This window comes from Mus musculus, chromosome 10 (assembly GCF_000001635.26).
Source record: "Mus musculus strain C57BL/6J chromosome 10, GRCm38.p6 C57BL/6J".
Taxonomy (NCBI): Eukaryota; Metazoa; Chordata; class Mammalia; order Rodentia; family Muridae; genus Mus; species Mus musculus.
The window spans coordinates 23,726,184-23,740,970 of NC_000076.6; positions in this window are offsets into that span (position 1 = coordinate 23,726,184).

Consider the following 14,787-nt stretch of genomic DNA (forward strand, 5'->3'; position numbering starts at 1 on the left):
TTCAATTAAATGCCTTGTTTTATAAGAGTTGCCATGGTCTCTCCACAGCAATAGAGCATTGACTAAGACGACAATATATGTTCTTAGTCACTGAGCCATCTCTCAAACTCAGTCTTCTAAATTGAAAATAAGATTGTATACACTGTAAACTGATCATTGTTGGGAGCCGCCCCCACATTCGCCGTCACAAGATGGCGCTGACATCCTGTGTTCTAAGTGGTAAACAAATAATCTGCGCATGTGCCAAGGGTATTTTACGACTACTTGTACTCTGCCTTTCCCGTGAACGTCAGCTCGGCCATGGGCTGCAGCCAATCAGGGAGTGATGCGTCCTAGGCGAAATATAACGCTCCTAAAAAAGGGGACGGGGTTTGCCGCCATTCTCTCTCTGGCTCTGCGCGCCCTGGCGCACTGCGCTCTCTCGCTGCCAAAAGATGTAAACAATAGAGCGCGCTCTGCGCTTTGGCGCGCCGGAGCTCTGGCTCCTAAAGATGTAAGGAGGGGTGGCTTTCGCTTTTGGGGCTGGGGGTTTGCGCTCCTAGCTCCTGAAGATGTAAGCAATAAAGTTTTGCCGCAGAAGATTCTGGTCTGTTGTGTTCTTCCTGGCCGGGCGTGAGAACGCTATTAAGAGATCATGATTTCTCCCCAGCTCCTCCCGCTCCACCTTCCCATCTATCCAACTCTGTGCACCATCTTCTCTAGAAAATCAACAAAGCAATTCTTTAAAAGAATAAAATAAAGAAAACAGGGGAAAAGGAAAAACACAAGAAACACACATGTGGAGAGACACACTCACACACACACACACACACACACACACACACAAATCTGTAAGACTACAAAATCAAAAAACCAAAATACATAAGTGTCTTAGTCAGGGTTTCTATTCCTGCACAAACATCATGACCAAGAAGCAGTTGGGGAGGAAAGGGTTTATTCAGCTTACACTTCCACATTGCTGTTCATCACCAAGGAAGTCAGGACTGGAACTCAGGAAGGTCAGGAAGCAGGAGCTGATGCAGAGGCCATGGAGGGATGTTCTTTACTGGCTTGCTTCCCCTGGCTTGCTCAGCCTGCTCTCTTATAGAACCAAGACTACCAGCCCAGAGATGGTCCCACCCACAAGGGGCCTTTCCCCCTTGATCACTAATTGAGAAAATGCCTTAAAGTTGGATCTCACGAGGCATTTCCTCAACTGAAGCTCCTTTCTCTGTGATAACTCCAGCTGTGTCAACTTGACACAAAACTAGCCAGTACAATAAACAAGGTTAAAAGTCAAAGGAACAAAACCAACAAAAATAAAACAAATCATTATGAGACCCAACACCTCCAAAGATAGCACTGAGTTTGCTTTGTGTTAGCCATCTACTGCTGAGCATGGGGTCTGTATAACCACATGTAACAATGCCACTAAAGAAAAAGTTTCTGCCAGACAGTGCATTTAATCCCAGTGTCGCATGTCTTTAGTCCCAGCACTTGGGAGGCAGAAGCAGAAGGATTTCTGAGTTCAAGGCCAGCTTGGTCTACAGAGTGAGTTCCAGGACAGTCAGCACTATACAGAGCAACCCTGTCTCAAGAAAAAGAAAAAAGAAAAAGAAAGAAAAAGAAGAAAAAGAAAAAAAAGAAAGAAAAAGAGAGAGAAAGTGAAAAAGAAAGACAGAAAGAGATAAAGAGAAAGAGAAGAGAGAACAGAGAAAGAAGAGAGAAGAGAGAAGAGAGAAGAGAGAAGAGAGAAGAGAGAAGAGAGAAGAGAGAAGAGAGAAGAGAGAAAGGAGAAAGGAGAGAGTGGTTATAGTTGGAAATGGCTCCTGGGCTAGGGATAGGGATGTGTCCACTTCCTTCTCAGTGTTGGGATGCCATCCGGCTTGGACCTGTGCAGGCTTTGTCATACCACCAGTGTTTACCTGTGCACGGGTCCCATTGTATCTTCAGCTCACTATTTCCTTGCGCCCTTCATCTCCTCTGGCTCTTACAATCTTTCTGCCACAGAGTTCTCTGAGTCCTGTGAGGAGGTATTTGATAGAGACATCCCATTCAGGACAGAGGTTTCAAGGTCGCGACTCTCTGCACAATGTTTGGTTGTGAGTCACTATATTTAATAATGATGGTTGAGCAAGACATAGGTCTGTGAGCCCAGCACAGCATCATTAGGAGTTATTTGATTGTTACATTTCTTTGGCAGAACAGTAGTTTTGTGGTTTCCCCTGAGTCCCTTGACCTCTCTAGTGTCAGGGTCTTGGCTACCTGAGCAGTATTGAGCATGGGTCCTTTCTCATCGACTGGGCCCTAAATCTAAGCAGTTAGTGGTTGGTTACACCCATAAGCTTTATGGCTGTTGTACATATAGGTCACCATTGTAGAACACAGGAATTATATTTAGGTTGCTGTTTAGCTTTTTCCTCTGGTAGCACACAATACATTCCAGCACTATAGACACTAGTCTTTAAATTTAACCATTAGCCCAAGTTATTTAAGTGAAAAATTGGTAAAGGGGCTAGAGAGATAGGTTGACAGTTAAAAGCACTGGCTGCCCTGCTAGAGAACCTGGGATCAAATCCCAGCACCCAGACCAGTAACTTCAGGTCCTGATGATCCTATGGCCTTTTCTGATATGCATGTGGTATATAGACACACGAAAGGAAAACTACCCATACTCAAAAAAATAAATAAAATTGTGAAAAATAAATAAAATGGTTCTAACAAGTATTTTTAAAAGCTAATATCACTCGTATACTCAAATAAGAATACAGTTAATAAATTACAAATATTATTTAATCATGAAGATGTTTCTGTAGAAATCACCACTTATAATCAATTTTAGATCTTATAAGGAAAGAGAACTAAAACAGATAGTTATTGGTGGACATGGGGCTGGAATAGAAAAATCAAAGGGGGAGGGAAGGGAAGAGGGTAAAAGGGGGAATATGGAGAGATACAGTCAAAATTAAGACCCATTTGAGGGGTAATATGGAAACAAATACAGTAAAAGCTTCCTAAAATATATACATATATGAAATCATCTAAATGAAATTGCCAAGTAATAGGGAAGCCAGAGTTTCCACTGCCTATCTCTTGTCACCAAATGAAATTTCCAGTACCAGGATTGGGTTATTTCAAATTGAGTTGTAAAGGACCATTATAAACAACCCAGGGGGTTGTCAAGAGTATAGGATATTTCCCACCAACTGACAGCAAGGCTCCACTGCTGAAGACAAACCTTCACAACTCACTGATATTAGGAAGATGATCTAGTGCCCTATAGAGCCTTCACCTTAAATTCTATGGCCTTTAGTACAAGAAGGTGCTCTGAATGCTACAAAAAGAGAAACATAAATACCAACCCAGCAATCGACCCTTTGACCTACTATTCTGTCCTGCCTACGAGGGATGCTAAGGCAGTGGTAGCACAAAACTTGTGGAAGTAACCAAGCAATATCTGATCTGACTTAAGGCCTACTCCACAAGTTGGGAACCCAAGCCTGACACAGCTTGGATGACGAAGAACCATAAACTAGATAGCCCAGGGACCTAGGGTAAAACAAAGTACTGCTGTTCTAAGAAAAGTAAATAAAATAAAATAAAATAAAATAAAATAAAATAAAATAAAATAAAATTAGTAGCAATAAAATTACTTCTAATGACATTCTGCTAGACTCATAGATAAGTACCTTGTTCAGCCATCATGAGGAGCTTTTTCCCATAGCATATGGAAACAACACAGAGACCCAAAACCAAACGTTATGCAAATAGTGAGAGACCTTGGAACACTCATCCCTAAATGGGACATCTCCATCAAATCTTTTCCCTCAGAGATCAGCGAGCCCTGCAAAAAAGGAGGCAGAAAGAGCCAGAGGGGATGAAGGACTCCAAGAAAATAAACCTTCCAAGTCAAGATAACCAAAGCTCCTATGAACTCACAGAGACTGAGGAAACACGGACAGGACCCGTCCCCATCTGCACCAGGTCCTGTTATATGCTGTGGCTTCCAGCTTAGTATTTATATGGGATTCCTGAGTGTGTGAATGAGTGGGTCTCTGATATTTGTACCCTCTCTTGGGCTCTTTCCTTCTGTTTGTTTGCCTTGCCCAACTCTGGTGTGTTAGTTTTTGTTCAATATTATTATATTATTATCCCTTAGCAATCTGTTTTTTAATTAATTAATTTACATCCAAAACATTTCCGGCTCTCAGTCCCCCTTCCCAGAGTCCCTACCTCCATCCTCCCTCCGCTTCTCTTCTGAGAGGATGCCCCCCACCCCCACCCCAGGTATTTCCCCACCCTGGCTCATCAAGATTCTGTAGGTGTATCCTCTCCCACTTTGGCCAGACAAGGCATCCCTATGTGCTGGGGGCCTCAGTCCAGTCTGTGTATGCTCTTTGATTGGTGGTTCAGTCTCTGAGAGCTCTCAGGGTTCCAGGTTAGTTGACTGTGTTGGTCTTCCTGTGGAGTTCCTACCCCTTGAGGGCCTTCAATCCTTTCCCCAACACGTCCATAAGAATCCCAGACCTCTGTCCAATGTTTATTTTCTAACAAGAGACTGAAAAAGAATGGATCCAGATGGGAGAGGAGATAGGGAGAAACTTGGAATAGTAGAGGGAGGAGAAAACATAACCATAATATATTATGTGAAAAATCTATTTTCAGTAAGAGGGCAAATAATATTTTAAAATTTATTTCTCTTATGAATATGGTGTTTTCTCTGCATGTGCACCTGCAGGCCAGAAGAGGTCATCGGATCCCATGGCAGATAGTTGTAAGCTATCATGTTGTTGCAGGACCTCTAGAAGAGAAGCCAGTGTTCTTAACTGCTGAGCCATCTCTCCAGCCCCTATAGGGGGAAAAAAAACTTTATTAATTAAAAAAAGTTTTAGAATTATTTTTTAAAGTGAATTAATATTTATACTCACAAGTAAAAATGTAGTTAATAAATAACAATATCATTTAATCATAAAAGGAGGTTTTGTAGATATGTTCAAATAAATTTTGCCTCCAGGGTGTTATGTATGTACATAAAAAGAACACAAGCTAAACAATTTTTTTCAGTTTCTTGTTTTTCTTGTTTTTACCAGTTCTTTGAGGATGATACAAAGCTGTGTGGTGACTGTGGACTTTCTACCCCTACGCCTCCCAAATCCACTATGCTTCCCTTCCTGCCTGACTTTGTGCCCTTTTCCTTTTTAAATCCATCCAGTGCCATTGGTAATGTCCATATGTAGACCTCCACCGTAGCATGTCACCTTACTAGAGATTATCCTCTTAGTGCCTCTCCCTCTCCCAGTGGGTATCAACTGCCAATACTTACTACTTACTTAGCTTGGAGTGGGATTTCATGCCCACCTCTCTCTGTGTTGGAATCTGGTCTGGCTTTAGGTTCCATGGGTCTTTTGCATCCTGCCATGACTGAAGCCGGTTCACACAAGCTGTTGCCCTGCTCTGTCCAGAAGATATCATTTCCTTGTATTCACCCACCACCTCTGGCTCTTACAACCTTTCTGCTCTCTCTTCTGTAATGGTTCTGGATGGGGGTGTGATACAGATGTCCCATTTAGGAATGAGTACTCTATAGTATCTTGCCCAACTGTGGGTCTCTGTGATAATTACCGTCTACTGCAAAAGGAAACTTCCCTAGTGAAGGCTGGCAGAAACATTAATCTACCAGTATAACCATAAGTCATTAGGAGTCATTTTAGTATTATTTCCATTTACCACATGGTAGTATGCCCTCTCCTAGGGATTATGGCATATTTAGCCGCAAGTTCTTGGCCCCAGTATTGGTGTCAAGTATGGGTCTCAACGGGACGAACAGGCCATAAATTCAATCAAAAAGTAGTTAGTTACTCCCCAGATGTTTGCATCACACTTGCACCAGTCAGCGTTTGTGCCAGGCCAGTAATCAGTAGTCACTGTAGCCTGCAGGGTTCACATCTGGATAAGACTGGTACTCACTTCTCTCTTCTGGCAGCATGCATAGTGTCTCCCAGTGCTATGGAAGCCAGTAGTAGAAATGAAGTTTCCAGGTGAGCACCAGCTTGATGTCCTCGCATTCTGTGACTCAAGCATTATTGTCTCCAGCAATAGGGTCTTAGCCTTGGAGAGCCAATAGAACTGAGAAGAGCCTGTACTCTTTGTAGGGGACCCACCGGTCAACAGCTCCAAAGACATAACCCACTTCTGGTACAGGGCTTTTTATTTTTTATTTGCTAGCCTGTGATGTCTAGTAGAGGCATCATTACTATTTTATACGGGGCTCCATTTTAAATTCTTCTGTGTGTGTGTGTGTGTGTGTGTGTGTGTGTGTGTGTGTGTGTGTGTGTGTATTTGGGGAGTTTTAAAGTGGCAGATTTCCATATTACACTTTTAAAATGTCTTTCCTGTTAGTTGTCCCTCCTCACAGGCCCGCTTCTGCCCTCCCTTCTCACTCCTGGATTAAACTTTCTACTCTTCCCCTTTAAACCATTATACTACAGTGCTCTGCCTCTCCACCTTGAACTCTACCTCCCTGTCCTTCACTTTTATGTGCACGTAGGTACATGAGTAAGCATGTGGACATTGGAGAACAAATGACAGGAGTCAATCTCTTCTTCCACCATGGGGGGCCCAGGATTAAATCCAAGTTCGATTGTCATCCCTGGTGTCAGGCATCCTTATACACTGAGTCATCTATCTGGACCCCAAACAAATTTTATCTCAGCACAGTCTAATAATCATAAATAAATTCAAATATAATAGTGACCACAAAGAAAACTGGGAAATAAAATCAAGAGTGGCCCTTTCAGGATCAATTTTGCAAATAGATTTTTGAATGTTTCCATGATGGCACTGAAAAGGGGATTCAGAGGTTAATTAAGGGTGCTTGCTCCAGGGACTAAAGAGATGGATTAAGGTTAAGAGCACTTGCTGGCTCTTCCAGAGGACCTGGATTTGATTCCCAGGACCCCTATCAGGTGGCTCATGATCACTAACTCCAGCTCCAGATCTGATACTGTCTAGACTCTGCTGGCCACTACACTCATACATGCATATACCCATACTCAGGCACACATGCCCACAAAATAAAAATTAAAATTTAAAATTAAAAAAGAGTGCCTGCTTGCTTTTAGCCTCACTGAAATGTGCACCGAGAGTTCAAGGAGAGACTCTGCCTTAGAGAAATAAGCAAGCAGGGATAGAGGAAGTCACTGATGCCTGCTTCAGGCTGTGCTCATTGGGCACGCGCACCCACAGTCACAGACACAGACCCCCCTCTCCCTCTCTCTCTCTCTCTCTCTCTCTCTCTCTCTCTCTCTCTCTCTCTCTCGTGTGCATGTGCCCATAAACACACACAACAAACCTTTAACATTCTCCATTATATAAATATCAAAGATATTCTCTCAAATCAAGCCTAAATCCATTTACACACTTATATGCATATTGCATATGTAGAATTAGGGGTAATACACACACACACACACACACACATTTGTGTTTTTTCCCCCCGATAAGAGGTTTTGGGTTGTTTTTTCCAGAAACTCATTCTGGTGTTTGCCCTTATGCACACACACACACACACACACACACACACACACACACTCATTCAGCAAGCACACCCATATGTGTGAACACACATTTTAGTTGTACTGAACTTAATGTGAAATTTTAGATAAGAGTCTCATTTATAGTCAATTCAGGGGAAGGGGTTTAGCTTAATCCCCAGTTAATGAAACCCCGACCAGAGAGCTTCCTTTGTCAGCACTTAGTGCATAGAGCCTTGTGTCCTCCAGATCTTTGAAAGCCACTGTGATTAGGCTCAACTGGAATGTAAACCTTGGGAGGCAGGATCTTTGTAAAATGTTATCAAAAGACTATGTTCAAAAATCGCATGGGCTGGCTCTTTTTAGACCTACTTTCTGGCTTCCGTATTTTGCTAAGAAGAGCAGCCAATAACTGGGCTTCAGACATAACAAATCATGTCATGATTGTCCTGGGGATCCTTAAAGCATCAGGTCAGAGTCTGCTCATCTTTCAAAGGCTGGACACACATGTATATGACTTCAAAAATGACAACACATGCCTACCCAGAAAGATACAATGCATAACCAGGCATTGGCCTTTAGGAAAGCTATCAGTAATTCATGCATTATTTTTGCTGGTATTTACAAAAAAATATAAACTAAAATTACATTCATTAAATATGAAATGTGTCGTCTCTCTTTGAAAGTATAAGAAGCACTTTAGATTTGGTACAGTCTGTCAATATGGTCCCTCAGGTGACCATAGCAAGACAGAAATGATCATTGTGGAAATGATCACATGATTTAATAGTGTAAAATCAACCCGGATTCTGTCACAATTGTGTTACTTTAGAAGAGACCAGAGGAGCCAATCCCTGCATCCTACACAGAATCATGTTACAGTGATGAAGTACAGATCGCTGGTAAACCTAAAACAAGATATAGATATAAGGCTCAAAGTTTATTTTAAAGCTGCTCTTACTTAAAAGTCATAGGTGTTAAATTAGCATGTGGATAGCCAGATGCTTGTCAAAAATGTTTTTTTTTTTTTTTGTCTTTTGGGGGATTTTATTTATTTTTATTTATTTATTTATTTTTATTAGATATTTTCTTTATATACATTTCAAATGCTATTCCCTATACCCTCCCACTTCCCTGCTCCCCTACCCACCCACTCCTGCTTCTTGGCCCTGGCATTCCCCTGTACTGGGGCATATAAAGCTGGCAATACCAAGGGGCCTCTCTTCCCAGTGATGGCCAACTAGGCCATCTTCTGCTACATATGCAGCTAGAGACACGAGCTCTGGGGGTACTGATTAGTTCATATTGTTCCACCTATAGGGTTGCAGACCCCTTCAGCTCCTTGGGTGCTTTCTCTTGCTTCTCCATTGGGGACCCTGTGTTCCATCTTATAGATGACTGTGAGCATCCACTTCTGTATTTGCCAGGCATTGGCATAGCCTCATACGAGACAGCTATATCAGGGTCCCTTCAGTAAAATCTTTCTGGCATATGCAATAGTGTCTGGGTTTGGTGGCTGATTATGGGATGGATCCCTGGGTGGGGTAGTCTCTGGATAGTCCATCCTTTTGTCTTAGCTCCAAACTTTTTCTCTGTAACTCCTTCCATGGGTATTTTGTTCCCTATTCTAAGGAGGAATGAAGTATCCACCCATTTGTCTTCCCTCTTCTTGATTTTCTTGTGTTTTGCAAATTGTATCTTGGGTGTTCTATGTTTCTGGGCTGATATCCACTTATCAGTGAGTGCATATCTAATGATTTCTTTTGTGATTGGGTTACTTCACTAAGGATTATATCCTCCAGATACATCCATTTGTCCAAGAATTTCATAAATTCATTCTTTTTAATAGCTGAGTAGTACTCCATTGTGTAAAAACCACATTTTCTGTATCCATTCTTCTGGTGAGGGACATCTGGGTTCTTTCCAGCTTCTGGCTATTATAAATAAGGCTGCTAGGAACATAGTGGAGCATGTGTTCTTATTACCAGTTGTAACTTCTTCTGGGTATATGTCCAGGAGAGGTAGTGCTGGATCTTCCAGTAGTATTATGTCCAGTTTTCTGAGGAACTGCCAGACTGACTTCCAGAGTGGTTGTACAAGCTTGTAATCCCACCAGCAGTGGAGGAGTGTTCCTCTTTCTCCACATCCTCGCCAGCATCTGCTGTCACCTGAATTTTTGATCTTAGCCATTCTGACTGGTGTGAGGTGGAATCTCAGGGTTGTTTTGATTTGCATTTCCCTGATGATTAAGGATGTTGAACATTTTTTCAGGTGTTTCTCAGTTATTCGGTATTCCTCAGTTGAGAATTCTTTCTTCTTATTATTATTTTTCAAGACAGGATTCTTTTGTCTTGTAATGCCATGATAACTATGATTCTCAGGGTCTTGGAAGAAGACTCGCAGTTGAAGCAAGGGAAACAGAATTTGGGTCCCCTGGACCCATGTAAATGGCAGATAGGTGTGGCAGCTTGCCTGCAGCCTCAGCCTTGGAAAGCAGAAGCAGGGGATCCCATGAGCAACGCAGCTGGTGGCATGAGTCATATCGGCCAGCTCTGGGTTTTACTGAGAGACCTTGCCTTAAAGAATAGAGAAGAGATCATGAGAGTAGAAGAGTCATGAAGAAATGACCTCAAGGCTGGAGACAAGGCTCCACTATTGAGAGCACTTGCTATTGTTCCAGGGTAGCGGAGCTCACTCCCCAGTACCCACACTGGGCAGCAACAGTCACCTGAAACTGCAGCTCTGGGGTCTACTCTCCCTCTGGCTTCAGGGGCACCTGCACCTTACATGCATATATACCACACAGATGTATACACATCACTCAAAACATGATATATTTTTAAATATTTATTTATTTCATGTATATGAGTACACTGTAGCTATATAGATGGTTGTGAGCCATCATGTGGTTGCTGGGAATTGACCTCAGGACTTCTGCTTGCTCCAGCCCTGCTCTTTCGGGCCTAAAGATTCATTTATTATTATATCTAAGTACACTGTAGCTGTCTTCACACACACTAGAAGAGGGCATCAGATCTCAATCACGGATGGTTCTGAGCCACCATGTGGTTGCTGGGATTTGAACTCAGGGCCTCTGGAAGAGCAGTCAGTGCTCTTACCCACTGAGCCATCTCTCCAGCCCCCCAAAATAATATATCTTAAAAGACAAAAGAGTTTTAACGTCAGCCTCTAACTTCCACATACTGGTGTACACAGAGGCATCATCTAAATCCAGCGCCTTCATACACATGTGCTCCTACAAAGAGAAAGAAAATGAAAATCTGACCTGTCCTACTACAGAATAGCAAGGGAAAGGACAAGTACATAAGTTTACATTCACACACCAGGATTTTATAGAAACAGAGATAACAATGAAAGGGCTAACTTTTAATGAAAACTATACACCAAAACAGAACAGGGCCTGCCTTGTGTTCTAGGTAGGTGTACTTTGAGAACAGAATAATCTGCCGTGTGCCAGCAGGCTTTGTCCAACCTGTTCAGAAGGCTCCTCTCTTACATGCAGCTGTTTCAGTCTCTCCTTGCACTGGTAGAGAATGGTTGTGCTTCACATCCTCTTTACAAGATATTTTAGAATATGTAATAGCATACTGATTTAAGGTCTTGCCATAGGTACTGTAATATTAAGAGTCCCTGAAGAACTCTGAGCTTTTGTGGAAGCGAAGTCTCTATAAATAGTGATGAGGTCAATTCTCTTGTATTTGGAAGGGCAGGAGTGAAAGTTTATAGAATGAAATGGAGCAAAGGGAACCTAGGCCTGGATGTGGTGATTTCCAAGTGTTTACAGCACTCCTGCTCCAGTGGCAGCAAACCCAAGCTCACAGTCCCTTTACAACCTGAGCCTCCAGCTCATTATTACCAGAGTGGGCATTCCCTCCTCCTTTACAGCTCCCTGGAACCATGACTTTGGTTTATAGGTGAGTTTGCAATATTTACAAAGAGAAATCTCAAATAAGCCAGCTAAAGCAACAACTTAAATAGACACCACAAGTACCATGTAGTTACAAGTAGAACATTACAGAAAGAAATAGGAGAATTTGGAATTGTTTATATCTTGTTAATGCTAATTTGAAGACCCGGAAGAACATGAAAATGACTAGTGTTCTATCTGTCTGTTGCCTACAAGTCACAAATTTGGCCCTCTGATTTACAGACTTACAAATCCAAACAACTTATTACAGTATTCATAGGATTGAAACTCAACCATTTGGGGAAAGCATCCCCCATAGTAAGGCTATAAAATTGATATTGCCTCATTGTCTCCTACCTATAATGTGTCAAGCATCCTCATTGTAGACAGCAGCAACTTTAATAGTGATATCTTTAATAAACATAAAACTAATGACCTTATGTCACGGTCCAATTGCATAAAAGCAATGGGAGGGAATTAGGGGAGAGGGAGAAAATTTTCCTTTCAAACTGAGGGCTTTCTATGTCTTCACCTTTGAGCAAATTTAGAATATCTGTGAATGTGTAGAATATCTGATTGAATGTATTTCAACCAGAGCTCTGAACTTATTCACCTCAGCTTTAGGTAACTGTTAAGTGGCATTAATACAGACATTAAAATTCCTTCTAAACACTGAGAGTTATCTAGTAAGAGAAATATATGCAACACAATGTAGTTTTAGGAAATTGCTAAATGAAAATATCAAAGTCATAATGTTTGTGCAATAGAAAGAGGAAGAAAAGATTCTCATATTTGTGTAAGGAAAAAAGAAGCAATGTGTGTGGGGATAATAATAATTGAATGTTATCATTCCATATTAATCGCCACCCAAATCCACCACAATTAAGTTTAAATGGTACCTCATGCACTCTCAGGGATAAATCTTGAGACCAATCATGGTTGATATAAAAGTTCTTAATAAATGGTTAGTCATATATAATATACTAATAAAAGTTTTTAAAGTATTTGTTTTGTGGAACAAAGTGAAATAAGAATAAAAACAATCAGATAATTTCAGAAGCAAAAATTCAAATGAATTCCAGTTAAGGATAAAAGCAGGAAGTTAGAAAAGAATGAGTTAATTAAGAGCAACATGCGGATGGATGTGTCTCACCTGACAGAATGCCCAGCTTGAACGATGTCCTGGCTCAGTTCCCAGCACAGCATGAACTGGGCATTGTGGCATATGCACTGGGGAGGTGGGGGGCAAGAGGATCCATTCCGAGATGCTCCCTGCTATCAACTCTGATAAGACAACTTGGATTTCACCAAAAATAAACCCCAAAAACTTCAAAAACTCCCAGGAATTTATGAGGGTGACCCTAGCTAAGACTCTTAGAAGTGAGGACTATGGAGCCTCAACCACCCATCTCCTGTAACCAGTCAAAACTTCCAGTGGAGGGACAGTGACCCAGTCACAAAAGCTTAGACCCACAATTTGTCCTGCCTACAAGATGTGCAGGGGTAAAAGAAGGAGCAGAATTTGAAGGATAGGCAAACAGATGCCTGGCCCAGCTTGAGACCTATGCCATGAGAGGGAACCCACCCTTGACACTATTCATAATATGCTGCTATACTTACAGACAGGAGCCTAGCATAACTGTCTTCAGTGAGGTGTCACCCAGCAACTGATGGAAGCAGTTGCAGAAACCCACAGCCAAACATTAGGCAGAGATTGGAAAATCCTGTGGAAGAGGGAAAAGAATTAAAGGAGCCAGAAGTGTCAAGAATACAACAAGAAAACCTACAGAGTCAACTAACCTGGACCCATAGGGACCAACAAAGACTGAACTGTCAGCCAGAGAGCATTCATGAGATGCACTTAGGCCCTCTGCACATCTGTAACAGCTGTGAAGCTGGGTCTTCATGTGGTACTCTAAAGCAGAAACAGGGGCTGTCTCTGACTACATGGCCTTTGGTTTCCTCTCCCCTAACTCGGTTGCCTTGTCTAATCTCAATAGAAGAAGATGCACTTAGTCTTACAATTTGATAGGCCAAGGCTGGTTGATATCCATGGGAGGCTTCCCCTTTTCTGGGAAGAAGGAGAGGAGTGAATGGGAGAGAGGATGAAATTAATTAATTAATTAATGAAAATCAGAAAGTGAGAGAGAGGAAGGGAGGGAGGGAGGGAAGCAGGGAGGGGTAAGAAAGAAGTGGGTAGTTTGAACAGCATTAATAAAAGACAAAGGGGACTTTAAAGGACTCAGGTCATCAACACACACTGGAATCCATCCAAGGCTGACGAGGTCAAAGTAGTGATATATTTTATTTCTCTTATTTAAATTCCTGTTTGTTCTCTAAGGAGAGACAGAGTGTGAATTCAAATGGGAGGAGATGGGAAGGATGATGGAGGACTTTGAGGAGGGAAAACCATAATCAAAATGTATTGTATGAAAAAAATCTACTTTCAATAAAATAAAAATAGAGGAAAAAAATTAATTAAAAAATGTATAGTGATGAGTGGAAATTATTTTTCTTATTTTTAACTATGTGTAAGCGGTGGGTATATGAATATATGGGTGTGTATGCATATGTGGGGTATGTGAATGGGGGTATATGTGTATGTGGAGTATATATATATATATATATATATATATATATATGTGTGTGTGTGTGTGTGTGTGTGTGTGTAGGAGTGTTTGCATATGTGAGATTATATGCATATGTGGGTGTCGGGAACTAAAAAGGGTGCCCTGGGGAAGAGGGGGAAGGGGAAGACCCACACTCCACCAGAGTTCCACCTATGCTCTGGTCAGTCAGGCATGGGAGGACTGTTATCTACCTTCCACTCATCCCCAGGTGGGCATCTAAGCCTCTGACCCACTCTTGGGGGGGGGGTGGCAAGGGGCAGTCCTACCTGGGATTCTCAGAGCTACTTTGCTAAAGCCTCTGGGGTTATAGGAGAGAGGGATGAGGGAAGAGGTTCCCAACACTGACAAGAGTGAGTGCAGAGGATCTTGACTGGAGCAGAGACTCTCTATGGTTTTAGAGCTTTATTATAGAAAGGCAGGGAGAAAGAGAGAAGAGGGAGAGAGGGGGGAGAAGAGGAGAGGAGAGAAGGGGAGAGGAGAGAAGGGGAGAGGGGGAGGGGAGTGGAGAGAGGAGAGAGGAGGGAGAGAGGAGAGAGGACAAAGAGAGGAGAGAGGAGTGAGAGTGAGGAGCAAGAAGTAAGAGAGTGAGAAGTAAGAGAGACAAGAGAGCGAGGTGGGGCTGAACAGCCCTTTTTATGGTCTTTACTGTTGCTAGGTAACTGGGGAGGAGTTTAGACTGAAGGTCAGAAGCTTGGGCCATTGCCTATGTGACTTCTAG